Raw genomic sequence first — 17,790 nt, forward strand, 5'->3', positions numbered from 1 at the left:
ATGGCCACACCCACCCAGCAACCAGGCAGAGAACCCATTGCTAAAAAATTTGAAACCCATCCTTTGTTAGCTCCCTCAGAACAAGGGTTTTTCTGCTGAATGGCCTAATGGCAGTCAACAAATGGTCCGCATAGTTTACAAATTGTCTTCAAGGTCCGACCTACAGTGAGCAAAATGCAGCAGTTAAGCTGAAAGTGGGGAAAAAGATGAGTCACTGTCCTTAGTGCCTCCTAATCTTCCCCTTCCTTCTCCTGCTCTTCTTCTTCTCTCTCTTTAAAAAAAAGCATGTTGTTTATTTTGTTGAACCTAATCACTTAATAAAATCAATATTTTTGTATATGTCTCTATGTCTGATGGCTTTGCTCCATTGCTGGAGTATTAAAAATAACTCTGTTTGAGCTGTGTAAATAGTTAGGAGTTCAGCTCTCCCGAGGGGGTAAAAAAATATGTGGGATGTTGACGTTTTTCTGCACTGCAGTTGGCTTCTGCTTTCTCTTGCTGACCTCACCCCAAACCTGAAATTAGCCAGCTTGTAAAGAATAGGAACTTGTCTCAGCCTTCCAGTTGTTCTGAGCAGCCTAAATAAATACGAAGAGAACAAGAACAGGGAAGTAACAGATGTTTCCTAAGAAGGTATAAACAGGAGGGAAAAATTAGTTGTGCTTTAGCATTTGCAGGCTGAGTTGGCAGGTTTGCCATGTTGAGTGGAATGTCCCTGATTTTGGAAGATATTTTTTTAAAAAAGAAAGATTAATTTCCTGAGCAGATTGATAGGCTTGATAAGATGTTCCCTTAAATGACTTTATCAACTGGCAAACAGATAGCAGTACACTAGGATCTTCCTTCATGAAGATTTTGGCACCTAATTAAGAGAAAAATAATCATGAATTGTCATAGTTTTGGCTGGCGCATAGAAAAACTTGAGCATTGAGGTAGAAGAGCACTTACGTCATTTGAAATTTTCCAAAAGTCTAACTGTTTTAGTTTATTCAAGGAGACAAAATTACAAGTTAGGGATATTAAAACTGGTCTGGTCTTGCATTTTCATTTTAGTTCTTATTTTAAAAAAGCAACCATAGACACCTAAATAAAATTTGCTGGGATCCAGGACAAATTTGTAACAATTGCATTTGACTGATTTGGGGGCAGGGGGGGAAACAGTCCTACTTCTGAAATTGTATTTTCTGTATTTCAGTAATTAACAGTGTAGCCCAGTGGGTTTTTTTTTTTAAAAAAAATTCAAATTGGGTGATTTTAAGATAGTGGACTACAACTTCCAGAATTCTCCAGCCAGCACAATTTTTGGGAGTTGAAGTCCAAACATCTTTAAGCTGGTAAGTTTGAAAAACAATGCTCTAAATCAGAGGTGGGAAACTATGACCCCTTAATGACTTGTGGGCTTCAAATCCCAGAATTCCATGCTGGTTTAGGCATTCTGGGAGTTGAAGTCCACAGCTCATGAAAGGGCCTTAGTTCAGGGGTGGGATTCAAATTTTTAACAACTGGTTTTGTGGGCGTGGCTTAGTTGGTGGGCATGGCTTGGTGGTCATGTTATTGGCTGGGCGTGGCCAACTCAATATCACTCACTTCGAGGCACACATCTCCTTGCCTGGCCTCTCATGACTGTGGGGATGCTGCAACAGTTGTAAGTGTGAAAAATGGTCATAAGTCATTTTTTAAGTGCCATTGTAACTTTGAATGGTCACTCCACACAAGCAAAGTACCAGCAAAGGAGGGAAAAAAATTCCAGAGATGTTCCTGAGACAGGAAGTCTAGTCCTGCCAAGAATGTAATAAGGGTTAACGGAGAGGCAGTTTCTGTAAGCAACACCAGAATGTTTCCTTCCTGCTTTCCTTTACAGGATTAGGCCAGTAATTTCTTCTAACAACCAGTTCTCTGAACTGCTTAGAATGTTAACAACTGGTTCTAGTGAATAGGTGCAAACTGATAGAATCCCACCCCTGCCTTAGTTCCCAATCCCTGCTCTAAATGGAGACATGTGTCTTCCAGCAAACCAAGCCATGATTGGGGAATTCTGGGAGTCATAATCCACGCATCTTAAAGTTGTCCAGTTTGAAAAAAAGTGCTCTATTCCATACTCAGCTATCCAATTCCAGACAACATGGCAATATATATGTGTACTAATATATAAGATGAGTTTTTTTCCAAAGCCCAGAGATAAAATCCCATACAACCCAAAGTGATTTCTTTCTGCTACATTATCAGATTTATGAAGTTTTCCTTGTCTCTGTTAGTGATTTAACTAACTTATTTTTTATTTTATCTTTTATGCTGTTCCTGTTGTTTTTATGTATGTTAAATTAGATCAGCAACTGCAAATAGTTATAGCATTATTATCACTACTCATTCATAATAGGTTTGTAGGTTGTAAATTCAACAACTGTCAGCAAATATAGCTAATGGGTATTGAAATCCTTCCATTTCATGATGTAGCTGTCATCTGTTCAAGTCAGAACAAATTTGTTAATGTTTAAAGTGCCATTGTATTTTTGCTGTTTTGCTGTAACAGATAATTATCATTGATTCTTGAACTTGATCCTTAAGGTGAACCTTCATTGTTAATGTTATTATGAACATAGGCATTTGAGTCAAAATTGTTCCCAAAATGTTTCCAAAGATTGGTAGTGAGGCAATTCCTGCCTTAGTCTTACAATTTTAAATTTCTTGATGGGGAAAGAATAGAGGGAAGAAGGAAGAAGAAACAGTTTGACCAGGGGTCCCCAAACTTGGCAACTTTAAGACTTCTGGACTTCAACTCTCAGAATTGACAGACTAGAACAATGGCCCCTATCTAACAAAATGAAATTCAATGTAGAGAAAAGTAAAGTCCTATACTTAGGCAAGAAAAACTAAAAGAACACATATGAAACCAGGCTTAATAGCAGTAACTGTGAGAGTGATCTTGGAGTCTTAGTGGACAACCAGCTAAATTTGAGCCAGCAGTGTGCAGCAGCAGACAAAAAAGCTAATGCAATCCTAAATCGTATTAACAGAGGGATACAATCGAGATCAAGGGATGTACTAATACCACACTATAAAGCCTTAGTAAGACCACACCTAAAGTACTGCATCCAGTTTTGGTCACCACACTATAAAAAAAGATGTTGAGACTTTATAAAAAAATACAAAGAGCAGCCAGGATGATTAGGGGAATGGAGGCTAAAACATATGAAGAATGGTTACAGGAACTGGGCTTGGCTAGTCTAGTGAAAAGAAGGACCAGGGGAGACATGATAGCAGTGTTCCAATAGTTGAGGGGCTGCCACAGAGAGGAAGGGCTCAAGCTATTTTCCAAAGCACCCAAATAAGGAATAATGGATGGAAACTGAACAAGGGGAGATTTAACCTGGAAATAAGGAGAAACTTTCTGACAGTGAGAATAATCCACCAATGGAACACCTTGCCCTCAGAAGTTGTGGGAGCATTATCACTTGAGACTTTCAAGAAGAGATTGGACTCCCATCTGTCAGAAATGGTGTAGGGTCTCCCGCTTGGGCAATGGGTTGGACTAGATGACCTACAAGGTCCCTTCCATCTCTGATTATCTGGCTGGCCGAGGAATCCTGGGGGTTGAAGTCCACAAGTCTTAATTGCCAAGTTTGGAGACCTCTGAGTTTGACAGTTACATTGAAATTACAATTATTATTAAATTACAATTGCTAGTTGGGATAAGAATATTTTCATCTGTTTGAATTTATTATTTACTCCAATTATTTACTCCAATGGACTCAACTTTAACAGCTGTTTCCAATATGGCTTCCCCAAAACTGTGTCTTCCAGAATTCATGGCACCAATGATCAAGAAAAGGCAGTGGGGGATTCTATCAGTTAGGACCAGTTCTGGTGAACTGTTAGTTCCGGTGGGCATTTGGTCCTGCCCACCCACCCCTGCCCCTTTTCCTGTGCTTAATTCCTTGTTTTTGAGCACAGCTGATTTGTGTGGCAGAGCGGTTTTGCCATGCCTCAGCTGTTTTATTCACCAGGACTTCAGTAGAATGTAAGTATTATACAAAGGTGGTTCTCAGTCTCTTATGGGTACTGGAGGGTTTGTGCTGAAGAAACAAGATGTTACTCACTCGTTTGAGTTGTCATGCTTGATTTATTAACAGCAAAACAGTCCCAATCAGCAAGAATGGGTAGCCCAGATAAAGTTAGTGCTGAGAGTGGCTGCCTCTCAGGGCATTATATGTATGCCCCACCCCCTTCCATTTACCTCTGGTCACCTAACATCCACCTAAAGCTGCTAACATCCTCCCACATCTCCACCTCAAGCCTAATCCCCTACACCTTTCTCTATTCCAGCTTCCTGAGTGTTTCCCATAATCTGACTTCCCCCCTTCTGCACCCATCCTACCTCTTCTCTCGAGGCTCGTATGCAGCAGTTTGACATTCTGTCTCTATTCTCAAGATTTGTGTTGTAGTTGAGCAATGAGAGGCTAGACCAGGGCATGGATGCAACAAGACTTTATTGAAGCAATAAAGGACTGAACGTGTTAGCCCTGCCTGGAGCAGGCTCACAACGAACAGCGGCTGGCCGGACCCTGCAGCTGGCTTTTATAGCCGGCTGTCGAGGGAGGCCAGCCAATGAGGGGCAGCAAACGCCCGCAGCATGAACGGACCTGGGTGGGGACTTTGGCAAGTTCCAGGGACATAACACCCTTCCCCCAGATGCGAACACGCATAGTCATTTAAATAAGCAGGCGGTCTGTGCTGGCGCCCGAGCGTCGTAATCTCGGTGAGTTACCAAGTGTCTCAGTGTTCAAGGAAACCGGTAGGGTTGGTGATGGGGTGCAGCCTCGCTCTGAGGTTTGCGCTGGTACCGGTGCGGTGCTTCTGGTCGGTGATGTCGTGGCCCCGTCTGCTGGTTCAGGTGGAGGACCCATCGGGCAGTCCCGGCCCACTGCCTGCTCCCTTGGTCCGGGTGGTGGTGGCGAAGGGATCCTGGCATGGTCTTCGATGAGCGCTTGGTGTGGCACCTGGGGGTCGACCTGAGCCCACAATCCGGCACTGGCGAAGGTACCCTGTTGCTTCCTTAGCTGGTCCAGGTGTCTTCTCCAGATGCGGCCGTCTTCCAGCTGGACTCGGTACGACCTGGGACCGGTGATGGCTACTATCACTCCTGGAATCCAAAGCGGTCTCCGGCATAGTTCCTTGCAAAGACATGTTCCTGCAAGACAAAATCTCTGACCCCGTCATTGAAGCGAGAGGGGTGTCAGGGCAATAGTGAGGGTGGAGCCTATCCAATACAGTTCTTAGGCGTCTACCCATCAGAAGTTCAGCTGGGGATTTGTTGGTGACCATGCAAGGGGTTGAGTGTTGGCTTAGCAAGAAGCGGAGAGTCTGTGATGCCAAACTTCTTTGCTGAATCTGGCTAACGCTTCTTTTGTGGATCTAACGGCTCTCTCTGCCAGTCCGTTGCTGGCAGGATGAAAAGGGGCCGTGAAGATGTGTCGGATGCCAAGATTGGTGGCGAAACGGCTAAATTCTGTTGAGGCAAACTGGGGGCCGTTATCCGAAACTAAGGTATCTGGTAGCCCGTGTGTTACGAATAGGCGGGTCAGAGCCTTGGTAACCACTTGCATGGTGGTCGTGGATAGTTGGGCCACATCAATCCATTTAGAGTATGAATCTCGACCACCAAGAAGGTTTTGCCGTGTATTGGACCTGCTAAGTCAATGTGTAGCCTTGACCAAGGCGCGTTGCGCGCTCCCACTTTGTGGGGTGGTGACTGGAGGGGATGGTCTGGATTCCTGACAGGGTTGGCATGAGCTTACCCACTTGACGATGTCGCCGTCCAAGCCAGGCCACCAGACGTAACTCCGAGCCAACGCCTTCATCCGGACGATGCCCGGGTGGCCTCGTGTAGTGCCTCTAAGACTGGTGTGCGAAGTGAGGCTGGAATGACAACCCGGGTGCCCCACAACAGGCAGCCCTGTAAGCTAGATAGTTCCTGTTGACGGGTCTTAAAAGGTGTGAATTCGGCTGCGAGGTTAGAGCCTGGCCACCCTCCTCACCCAGTCCAGTACCTGGGCGATAGTTTTGTCCGTCTTGGATTTGGTGGCGATGTCGAGGGCGGTGACAGGGAGGTCGAGCTCGGTGACATCGAAGATGGCATGGACCGGGCCGGGTCTTCAGCTGGAGCTGGCAGGGGCAGCGGCTGAGGGCGTCTGCGTGGCTTAATGTTTTTCCTGGGCGGTGGATGAGCTTGTACGAATAAGCCGCCAGGAACAAGGTCCACCTCGTCATTCTGGGAGACAACACTTGTGGAGTCTGCTTGTCTCCAGATAGAAGACCCAGGAGAGGCTTGTGATCCGTGATTAGTTGAAGTTGTGGCCAAAAAGGAATTCATGAAATTTCTTAACTGCGCCACTGCGGCTAAAGCCTCCTTGTCGATTTGACTATAGTTACGCTCTGTTGCTGAGAGCGTTCTGGAAAAGAAAGCGATTGGTGCCTCGGAGCCGTTGGGTAGTCTATGGCTTAGTACGGCTCCAATCCCAAAAGGGGATGCATCTGCGGCTAGTACCAATGGGAGGTGTGGGTCAAATTGAATAAGGATCGCGTCTGATGTGAGCAGTGATTTGACTGCGTGAAAAGCGGTGTCTTCCTTGTGTCTCCAGTGCCAAGGTGATTTTTTATCTAAGAGCCTGTGTAAAGGCTCTGCTACTGATGCTTTGTGAGGTAGAAATGATGCATAAAAGTTCAATAATCCCAAAAAGGCTTGTAGCTTGGCTTTAGTGGTTGGCGTGGGTGCCTCATGAATTGCCTTGACCTTGGATTCTAGGGGGTGAATGCCTGAGGCGTCAATTCTATAGCCCAGAAAGTCCACCTGTCTAGTGGAAATGGCACATTTCTCCCTTTTTAATTTGAGGCCATGCTGTCTGAACCTGTCTAACACTGCTCTGACTCTCTGGAAGAGCTAGGGCCTGTCCCTGGCCGAGACCAATATGTCATCGAAGTAGGGCACTATGCCAGGGAGGCCCTGAAGTATGCGCTCCATGAGGGATTGGAAGATGCCCGGGGCCACACTTACGCCAAACTGGAGACGCCTGCACCGGAAGGCACCCCTGTGGGTCACAATGGTCTGCAGTTCGGCTGTTTGGTTGTCAACAGGGAACTGTTGATACGCTTGTGACATGTCCAATTTGGCAAAAATTTTGCCAGGCTCAAATGTATGCAATAAATGTTGAATGACCGGGACTGGGTACGCACTAATTTGTAGAAAGCGGTTAATTGTTGTTTTGTAATCCGAACAAATTCTCAGGCTGCCATCTTTTTTAAGGGGTGTGACAATTGGCGTCTCCCATTTGGCGAAGTCTGTCGGCTCAATGACCCCTTGCTTTAATAATTTATCCAGCTCTGCGTCCAGTTTAGGCCGAATGGCGAATGGGACTCTACGAGGTTTCAGCCCGACTGGAACCGCTTGGGGTCAACTGTAAATGAGATGGGGGTACCATTATAACACCCTAACTCATCGCTGAACACGCCTGAGTAGTCAGTGAATAAGGAGTCAGTGTCAGAAGCTGAGACAGCATGGACTCCTGTTAACCCTAGGCCGAGGTAGGGGAACCAATCAAGCCCCAAGACTAGGGAGGTTGCCGTTAACTACCACTAGAGGCAGGTGGCCTTTGAAAGCTTTAAAATTAACAAGGAACTTGCCTTTGCCGAGTACTGGAATGTCCTTTCCTGATAATCCCTCAAGGTGATCTGGCACTTCTGGAGCTGGTTTCTGGATAGTCTGGGCTGGATTTTCTTGAGGGTGCTCCAAGAGATGATTGAGAGCGCTGACCCCGTGTCAACCTCCATACGACAAGGTTTACCTTCTAATAAAATGGAGAGTGTTATTTTACTAATAGAGTGACAGGTGTGGTTAGCATGGTAGCAAGTGTGACAATTTAGTACTTGCCTTTGGGGCCCAGAATGGGAAAAGGAAGGAACCTTTTGTGCTGAGTTGTGCGCGGCCTGGCAGACTCTGGCGATGTGGCCTTTTTTGCGGCAATTATTGCAGATGGCACCCTTGAATTTGCACGAAGCTCTCGAGTGAGGTCCGCCACAGAATAGGCACAGGGTGATGTGTTTGGGTGCGCTGATGCTTTCTTGCCTGTTTCCTGCCTGTGGTTGTTTGGCATGAGCGAGGCGGTGGATGTCTGTTTGATCGTTGGGATTATCTTCGTTGACTACCTCTTCTGAATGAATGGTGGCACAGCTTTGTTTGGGAACGGGACCTTGAATTTCGGTGGCTGACTGTGTTGCCAGTTCTGCTGCCAAGGCTTCCTCGACGGCCTGGGAGAGGCTGAGGTCCTTCCTGACGAGTAGTCGCCTTTGGAGGTGAAGGTCTTTGACCCTGCAGACGAGCTGGTCGAGGAGCATGTCATCTAAATAGTTCCCGAACCCGCAGTGGAGGGCTGCAGTCCTCAAGGCGGCCATATACTGGTTGACGGTTTCCTTTTCCGCTTGCTTCCTGATCCGGAAGGTGAAATGCCTCATGATTTGTGAGGGTCTGGGGGAGTAATGATTGGTGAGGATCTCCAGCAATTCTGCCCAGGGGACATTCTTTAACTCACGTGGTGCAACGAGTGCTGTGGCGGTATCAAAAACAATGGCTCCGCAATAACTGAGGAAGAATGACTTTTTTCTGTGCTCCCCAGCATCAGCCAGACCAATGGCATCGATATAGTGATTAAAGCGATTTTTGTATGACTCCCACTTTTCTTCATCCGGCTTGAACGGTGGGAAGGCTGGGTTGGAGTTCATGATGAGGACTTCTGCTGGTTAGGCTGCTGTGAAATCTCTCTGGAACAACAAAATGGCACTTTGTGCTCTTGTTAGGTTAGTGACTACAGCTCTGGAGAGGCTCCACAGAACCTCTCTGCTCTCTCTCTGGGCTAACAAATGTGGCTAGGCTGCAACGGCTGTTGGCAGCGCTTTGAATTTCGCGCTCCTGGGAGCGTAGGCAGTAATGGCTAGCCGCCTCTGATAGCGTTTCAAATTTCGTGCCTGCGTAGGCGTCAGTGACTCGGAATAACAGCACCGCGCTGTATTCCGGCAAGAAATTCAAACGACAGCTGTTTGAATTTCGCGCTCTTTGTGTTGAGCGGCTGCGGCTCGCAGCGCTCCACTTTCCCTGTAGCTTGCTAACAAGCTGCTACAGACGCTTATTACTTTCGCCTTGCTGACCGAGCTCTCCGGCAGCGGCTGCGGCTCAGCGATTTAGTGATTTCAGCTGTTGCGGATTGCCTCTGGTAGCCATCCCATCCTCGTCGCCAGTGTTGTAGTTGAGCAATGAGAGGCTAGACCAGGGCATGGATGCAACAAGACTTTATTGAAGCAATAAAGGACTGAACGTGTTAGCCCTGCTTGGAGCAGGCTCACAACGAACAGCAGCTGGCCGGACCCTGCAGCTGGCTTTTATAGCCGGCTGTCGAGGGAGGCCAGCCAATGAGGGGCAGCAAACACCCCCGCAGCATGAACGGACCTGGGTGGGGACTTTGGCAAGTTCCAGGGACATAACAATTTGTATGCGGTGGTTCGGTTTCCCAAGCCTTGCCTTGCATGATGAGGTACGCACTCACTGAATCCTGGCTAGTTCCACCCCACTTGATCGAGAAATGTGTAATGGTGTTATCCATGCTGTCATTCATATGCTGACATGCCTGGCATCCCTGGTCAGCCCCCTCAGATGTGTAGATCTCTAGGACGGATGGTGGAGCTCCTGGAGCATGACATTGATATTCGACAGGTTCTGACCAGTTCTGGAGAACCGGTAGTGGAAATTTTGAGTAGTTCAGAGAACCGGCAAATACCACTTCTGACTAGCCCCACCTCCATCTATTCTCTGCCTCCTGAGCCCCGGCTCTTCTTTTGTTGCCCTGCACAGGAGAACAAGTTGGAAAGCAGGTTAGTGGGGTTGGGAGGGAATGAGATTTTGCAATAATCTTCCCCCAGGAATGGGGAGGGATTATTACAGTATCCTTCCCCTGCCACCCCACCAAGCCATCTCCACCACATCACACCACACCCACTAAGCCACGTCCACAGTACCAGTAGTAAAAAAAAATTGAATCCTACCACTGGTATTATAGCTGAAAATGGGCCTTTTTAAAGCGTGGACACACATGCAAAACGCACGACCACTGAACCAGTTGTTATACCGATTGAATCGCACTACTGAGAAAGAGCCCTCCCACTTAGGAGAAACCAAGGTGAGGATACTGTATTGGCCATTGTTTCATAATCTTAGCAGCTTTAGGATATGTGAGTGTCAACTCCCAGCATGCCCTAGCTAACCATGGGGGATGCCCTATATTAAGTTCTGCACTAAAGTTAGAGGACAGTTGAAAAAGACTAACTAGGATATGTGTGAAAAACAAGTTCATGATGCAGCTAGTTTTTCTTCCTACAGTCAAACATTTTCAACTTGAAATGATAACATGGTTTATATATTTATCCGATAAGCCTTCTGGTTTTCTATTCACTAAATGTTTAACAATAATATTTCTGCCACTTTGTGAAAGGAATTAAATTATACCTTTCTTCCAGCTTGTGCAGCAAGAAATCAAATTGCACCTCTCCATCCTTTGAGTGGCAAGAAAAAAAAAGAGTTTTCCTTTGGGAATTGCCTTTTTGTTTGAAATGGGGAAAGAAACCCTGTTATTTGAACAGTTGTTTGGCTGCTGCTATGTTTATTTACTTTCTCAATCGTTATCCACACAAAAAAAGGAAACTAAGTGAAGTAGCATCATTCCTCTAGGAAACAGCTGGGGTTGGGATGAGTGGGTGGCTGGGTATAGAGAAGAACTTGCTGAAGAAAGATCCATTTGTCAACTTGATTGAATGAAGGTCAGTTCTGCTGTTTGGTTGTGGATCTTCTTGAAAGAGATGGAATGTAAGGATGCCGAGAAACACTCAATTATAACATTATGCCTTCTTTTTCAAAGAAGTCATTCAAGTATTATCTGCCAAACTGATTAGATTAGACTTAGCCAATGTTAAGGATCTGACAGATTCTCCAACTTTGTAATCTTCAAAAGAACTCCCTACTATCTATAGCAATGATGGCTAACCTTTTTGTGGTTGCATACTGAAAGTGCATGTGCGTGCACGCATATGTGCCTGCACCCATAATGTAATGCATACGTAACCCACTCCCCCCTCCTCCTGCCCCCCTGTGCATGCATATGAAACCCCCAATGCTCCCCCCACACCCTGCACATGAGCACAGGACCACCTGGCACTCCGCCACAGCCCTGCACATACGCATGCCTTCCCACGCTCCACACACACTCCTGCACATATGCAAGTATCTCCCACGGATTCGCAGAAGATACCTGAAAATCAGGTGGCTGGTGGGAAGCGCACTCATGCACAGTGGAACTGAGCTTGGGTGAAGGCTCACATGCCCACAGAGATGGCTCTGCATGCCACTTCCAGCACACATGCCATAGGTTCACCATCATGGATCTATAGGAATGAAAAGTTGCATCACTGTGCACAAGAAAAAACTAAGTCAGGAATGATGTTATTGTAACAGGAAAACCATCATCAGTTGATATGATCAGTTCCTTGGCTTGGTTATTTGCCTTTCAGTTATTTTTAAATAGACTTTTGTGGCAGGGGAATCCTGGGAATTGAAGTCCACACATCTTACAGTTGCCAAGTTTGGGAAACCCTGCAGTAAGTTCAGGAGCAGGTCTAGATGTCCATATTCTAAGTACTATTATAGCGTGGGCCAGTTTTCCATAAGTTAGCATCTTCCAAAGATGAGAAGAAGAGGAGGAAGCAACCTAGAACTAAGGAGAAATTTCCTGACAGTGAGAACTATTAACCCGTGGAAAGGTTTACCTTCAGAAGTTGTGGATGCTTTATCACTAAAGGCTTTTAAGAAGAGACTGGATGACCACTTATCTGAAATGGTATAGAGTCTCATGCTTGAGCAGGGGGGTGGACTAGAAGACCTCCAAAGGTCCCTTCAAATTCTATTGTTCTGTATTCTAAATATGTAATATTTTGACGTTTTTGTTAATATTTTTCCATTGCTGGTAGTTCTGGGAATTGAAATCTGCCCATTTGGTAGGTGTCCAAGTTAAGAAAATCTAGAAAAGGCTAGATTCTTGGATATATACTACATAATATACGTTAAGGTCAGAGGTGGTATTCAGCAGGTTCTGACCAGTTCTGGAGAACCAGTAGAGGACATTTTGAGTATTTTAGAGAACTGGCAAATACCACCTCTGACTGGAGATTTTACAATATCCTTCCCCTGCCACACACACAAAGCCATGCCCACAGAACTGGTAGTAAATTTTTTTGAATCCCACCACTGGTTAAGGTAATGTGTATTTATTGTATTTGAACAAGATTGAGTCTAAGAGGTTCCAATCCCCACCTTGTTGACTTCTAGTAGCCCTATTTATTTCTAGATAACATTTTGAAAGTTTTCTATCAAGAGGGACAACGAGTTGTAGCCAAACATCTGCTCCTGGGCTTTGGGGGAGCCCTACTATAATTGATGCAATATCATAATCTGAATAATTGTGATGAAATGTAATAAGGAGCTGGATTCCCAGGAGTGAGGAGGTGCATTTCAGGGGATTAAGAGGCAATTTAGTCTAGATATTATGTGTGAGAGAAAGAGGATGAAGACAGTCTCTCCCTTATCGCTTACAGAGTGTATTGTAAATACAGATAGTAGAATGCTCAATCTTTCAGGACTCCACTTATAGGTATGAAATAATAAAGAATTCAGTTTGGAAGAATCATCATGTGTCATTTTTGATTTTCAGCCTGATAGAAATAGAAGCATAGAATGCAGTTATAATGGCTGCAAGCTAATGGCTATTTGAGTACAGGAAAAGAGACCAGTTGTCTCAGCAGGAATAAAATATAAGCATCATCCAGCAATTGTCCACAAATTCAGACATATGTTTCCCAAGACATGCAATCTAGGATATGTGACATGGGGTCTAAGACAACTCAGTGAAGCCAATTTGATGTGGCCAACTAGCTATGGCCAATTCACCACAGCCAACTTGTTGCAAGACAACTGATCACAGCAACTTGCCTTGGGACAATTCACCATGGAACAAGAGTTACACTAACATTGAAGAAATGATGGAATGGAAAAGTTAAAGAATGGATGCAAAAGGAGAGTCCAAATAAAATGTGAATGACATTAAAAGAATCTTTTAATTATTTTAATTGAATTGTTGTCCTGCAGCAAGTTGTCCCATGGTAAGTTGGCCACAGTGAGTTGTCCCATGGTGAGTTGGCCATGTTAAGTTGACTGGTGAGTTGGCCATGCTGAATTTCTTGTGCCAAGTTGGACACACTAAGCTGTCTCATTCCATGTGACATACTGTGTACTATATAGAAGACTTTCTGATTTCTGTTTAAAGTTGCCTAAATATTGGAGAGACCAAATATTTTCATACCATTTCATGGCTGTAGAAAAGGCTATGTCTCACAGCAAATCTCACCTTTATTAGATTAAATAATTGTAGGGGGTCCTTGATTTTAAAGAGGATAGCCCATAGCAGTAAATCAAGCAACAAGTTAAGACAAATTAATTTATGCAATGGTAAATTTTGATACATCTCTCATTTGGGAGCAATTCTGATGCCAGTGTCAGATAGCTCAGTGAACTGGGCTGGGCCATTGTGTTATCATGGTATATTAGAATGATCATTCTATGCCAACAGGTAGAAGAAGCCAACACAATAAAGTCAATTCAGCAACAATTGTTGGATCTGTTTCACAGGAGCAGTGTTAGGATGAAAAATACACACAGCACAATTAATTCTCGTTGATTTAATATGTCCTTTGCTTTATATAGAATAGAATAACAGAGTTGGAAGGGACTTTGGAGGTCTTCTAGTCCAACCCCCTGCCTAGGCAGGAAACCCTACACCACTTCAGATAAATGATTATCCAACATCTTTTTAAAAACTTCCAGTGGTGGAGCATTCACAACTTCTGGAGGCAAGTTGTTCCACTGGTTAATTGCTCTAACTATCAGGAAATTTCTCTTTACTTCTAAGTTGCTTCTCTCCTTGATTAGTTTCCACCCATTGCTTCTTGTCCTGCCCTCTTCTTGACTCCCTCTTCTTTGTGGCAGCCCCTGAGATATTGGAACACTGCTATCATGTCTCTCCTACACCTTCTTTTCATTAAGCTAGAAATATGGTTAAGGGTCATCATTTTTTGCACATGCAAAGACACTTTTGAAATAGTATCACTTTCCCTTCTTAGAATATCCTGACATAACTTCTAATTTATTATGGTTTCCTTGAGATGACCTATGGATTTAGACCAATATTTGTCAATCTTGATAACTTGAAATGTGTGGACTTCAACTCCTGGAATTCCACAGCCAGCCATATTGACTGGGAAATTCTGAGAGTTGAAATTCACACATCTTCAAGTTGCGAAGATTGAGAAACACTAATCCGAAATAATGGAGAAGGACCTTTAGTTGTCTTCTTCCTGGCTTTTAACTGGGAAAATCTCTATGGAGATTTTCAGCCATCCAGGTCATGGTTGTCCCAGGGGTGGATTTTCTTTGTTTTTCCTTGAAGACATTTCTTCCAAGAAGCATGTTTCAGCACGGAATATAAATCCTTCCATTCTCCACCATTCAGTCAGAAATGGAGAAGCTTCTTGGATAAGAAGCAATATGTCTTCAAGAAAAAACCAAAGTCTAGTTTCCTTTTGAAAAAAAACACCTTTGGGATAACTGGGAAAAATGCTGCTTTATCTTCTGAAAGCACAATCCACTCCATGGTTATCTTTTTTAATAAAACAGTATCCCACCATTAAACATTTTTGTGATGCCAGTGATAAAGTTTTCCAATTTCTGACTTGTTTCTCCTTTCCCTCGCCAGTCTCAGCAGCGTATGCCTGCTTTTTTCTGTTTTTCAGTTTTGCATGTAGAAGTGCTGCATCTCCCATCCGTTCTTCAAACAAGTCTGCTCTTGTTCAGATCTCACTTTTCTCTGATGAACGATCCAGCAGTAATACATTGTCAGGACAGGTCAACAAGAGGACTGATTACTATATTGTTTGGCTTGCAGGTCTCCAGGTCATAGTACAACATTTATGATTCTATTTAAATGAATAATTGAAACTGCAATAGGGATGAGGATGAAAATATTGTGGGATGGAAAACAATGCTCTGCAAGTTACTAAGTGCAACTGAAACAGAAAGCTTTGGGTATTTTGCACTTCAAGGAATAATAGTGATTTTGCTGGCCTATTACTGTTTATTTATTTAGAAAATTTTTATGGCCACCCAACACACTGTTAAGTTATTTAAATTTAGTAGCTGGAACAGTAGGGTTGTGCTGTGAGCCAGAACAAACAGTTGTGGTTGATTGGCAGCAGAGTACTGGCTCCTGTGTGAGGCAATCTGTGCTGTAATTGGTTAATATGGGTGTACAAGGGGAGTTTCCCTCTTTTCCCACCCTTTTCTTCTGTGTTCCCTGTGTGATTTACCTCATGATGCTCCCGTTTGCCTGACTATCTGGTTTGCTGAATATATTGATGTAAAAATTGTTCATTTATATAAAACTACAAGTTTGTATCAGCATCTCTAGCTTCATTTGGACACTGGCTGCACAATTCCCTGACATCACTCACTCTGGCACAAATGATAAAACCATTTCTTTGGGGTCTTTCAAAAAAGTGTCAAGGTGGCAGTCAACCTTATCTCCAAAGGAAAGATGCTATCACAAAGAAGGCCTTTGTTCTTGCTCCTTCTTGGTGGTCTTTCTTAATAGAAGGAGGTATTATATACCCTACCTCCTTACCCTTGTGAGTTGGATAGATGTAAATGACAAACAGTTCTCAAATAATCTAGCCTCAATCCTGTAGGGAGAGGTGTCCAACCTTGCAACTTTAAGACTTGTGGACTTCAACTCCCAGAATTCCTCAGCCAGCAAAGCTGGCTGAGGAATTCTGGGAGTTGAAGTCCACAAGTCTTAAAGATGCCAAGGTTGGACACCCTTGCTGTAGGGCTTTAAAGGTGACAACCAGCACCTTGAATTGGATCTTGAAGAAAGATGGCAATTAATGCAATTCACACATGAATGGTGCAAATGTAGACTTGCATAAAACCATGAAGATAGCTACATTTTAAACCAGGGGTCTTCAAACTTGACAGCTTTAAGATTTGTGGACTTCAAATCCCAGAATTCCTCCTCCAGTCATGTTAGCTCAGAAATTCTGGGAGTTGAAGTCCACAAGTCTTAAAGTTCCCAAGTTTGAAGACCTTTGTTTTAAACTAATTAGAGCTTCTGCCATCCTTATGAGGTCAGTAAAATGAGCACCTAGATTGTTGGGGGAAGTTTACTGACTGCTCAGAGACAACTGTAAAGCCTTATGAAGTGATATATAAGTCTAAGTGCTATTGCTTTTCAAGGGCAACCCCATGTAAAGTGCATTGTAGTAGTCAAGATGGAAGGTGACTATGAGCAGATCTTGGGTGACTATGAGCAGGTCTTGGTTGTCCAGGAGAGTGGGTAACTGATGCATGATCTACTGTTGTGCAAAGGATGTCCTTGGCACAACTGCCATCTGCTTTGTGAGGAGGAGTCATGAGTCCAGGAGAATCCTAACTCTAACTCCAGATTATTTAATCACCATGATTATCAGTTTATTTTCTTGGCATACCTCAAATCCTAAACCTGCAGAAGCTACCTCCTGATTGCAAGTGACTTTAGGCTCTAAGAAAACCACTGAATTATGTCTCCTTCCACCTATGCCTCTTGATAACAAAAAAATCAACGAAGGATGAAATCAGGTCCAAAATGACAATTCGTTATCTCCAGTGGCAACATTAAAATTGAATGAAGCCCTTTATGCTGCCATTTGCCATTTTAACCAAGAAAACATAAAGTATATGCACCAAGACAAATTTCTTGTGTGTCAAATCACACTTGGCTAATAAAGCTGTTCTATTCTATTCTATTCTATTCTATTCTATTCTATTCTATATCCTTCTTTGCACAAATATGTCAACCAATAGAAATCCTCTAATGAAGTCTTATATTGGATCTCACCACCATAACTAAACATGGAGATAATGAACACCAGTACTTAGGATGTACATTTTTTCCCTGGGATTGCTCTAATACTCACATTATTTTCTTTTCAGAAAGATATTTGAATCATGAATTTTTTCAAGACCCTTAAAGAGGTGATTTTTGTCTCATTAATATTTCTTTCAATTAATCCATTGGCCTTTTGTTGTATTTTAATGTGCTTGACTGTAGCTTTTTCACTGAGCTACTTTGGGAGTTTTTAGGCAAAAGGGCATCTTATTGCTATTTTAAGTATTCACATAAGAGCAAATGTGTGTAAACTGAACCTTGCCCTATGCCTGTGAACATGGGCATCACTCCATCTAAAACACTGCAACCTCTAATATTTTTAGTATTCTGAGCAAGTGTAAATTTGTATCTGCAAAAGCCCAGTGTAACAAGCTGCCTGAATTATGAATTCTCAACCCAGCTAAATGTTGCAACGATAAATACACTTCACCACAGGCAATAAAACACTATCATTAGTAAAGCAAAGTGTAAAAATATTATCCTTTCCCATCTCCTTTATAACTTAAATTCTTCACAATTCCATCCTTGTAATTTAGTGCAGCGCATTAAACGTTTCTTATACAATATAATTCCCCTCTGGCCTCTACGATCTTGAGCTACTTATGGTTTCAAGATGTGATGAACTGGGGAAATGGATTTTCAAGAATGAAATAATGGACTTATTCAG

The sequence above is a fragment of the Pseudonaja textilis genome, chromosome Z, assembly GCF_049901715.1.
Source record: "Pseudonaja textilis isolate UNSWEBS1 chromosome Z, rPseTex1.2, whole genome shotgun sequence".
Lineage (NCBI taxonomy): Eukaryota > Metazoa > Chordata > Lepidosauria > Squamata > Elapidae > Pseudonaja > Pseudonaja textilis.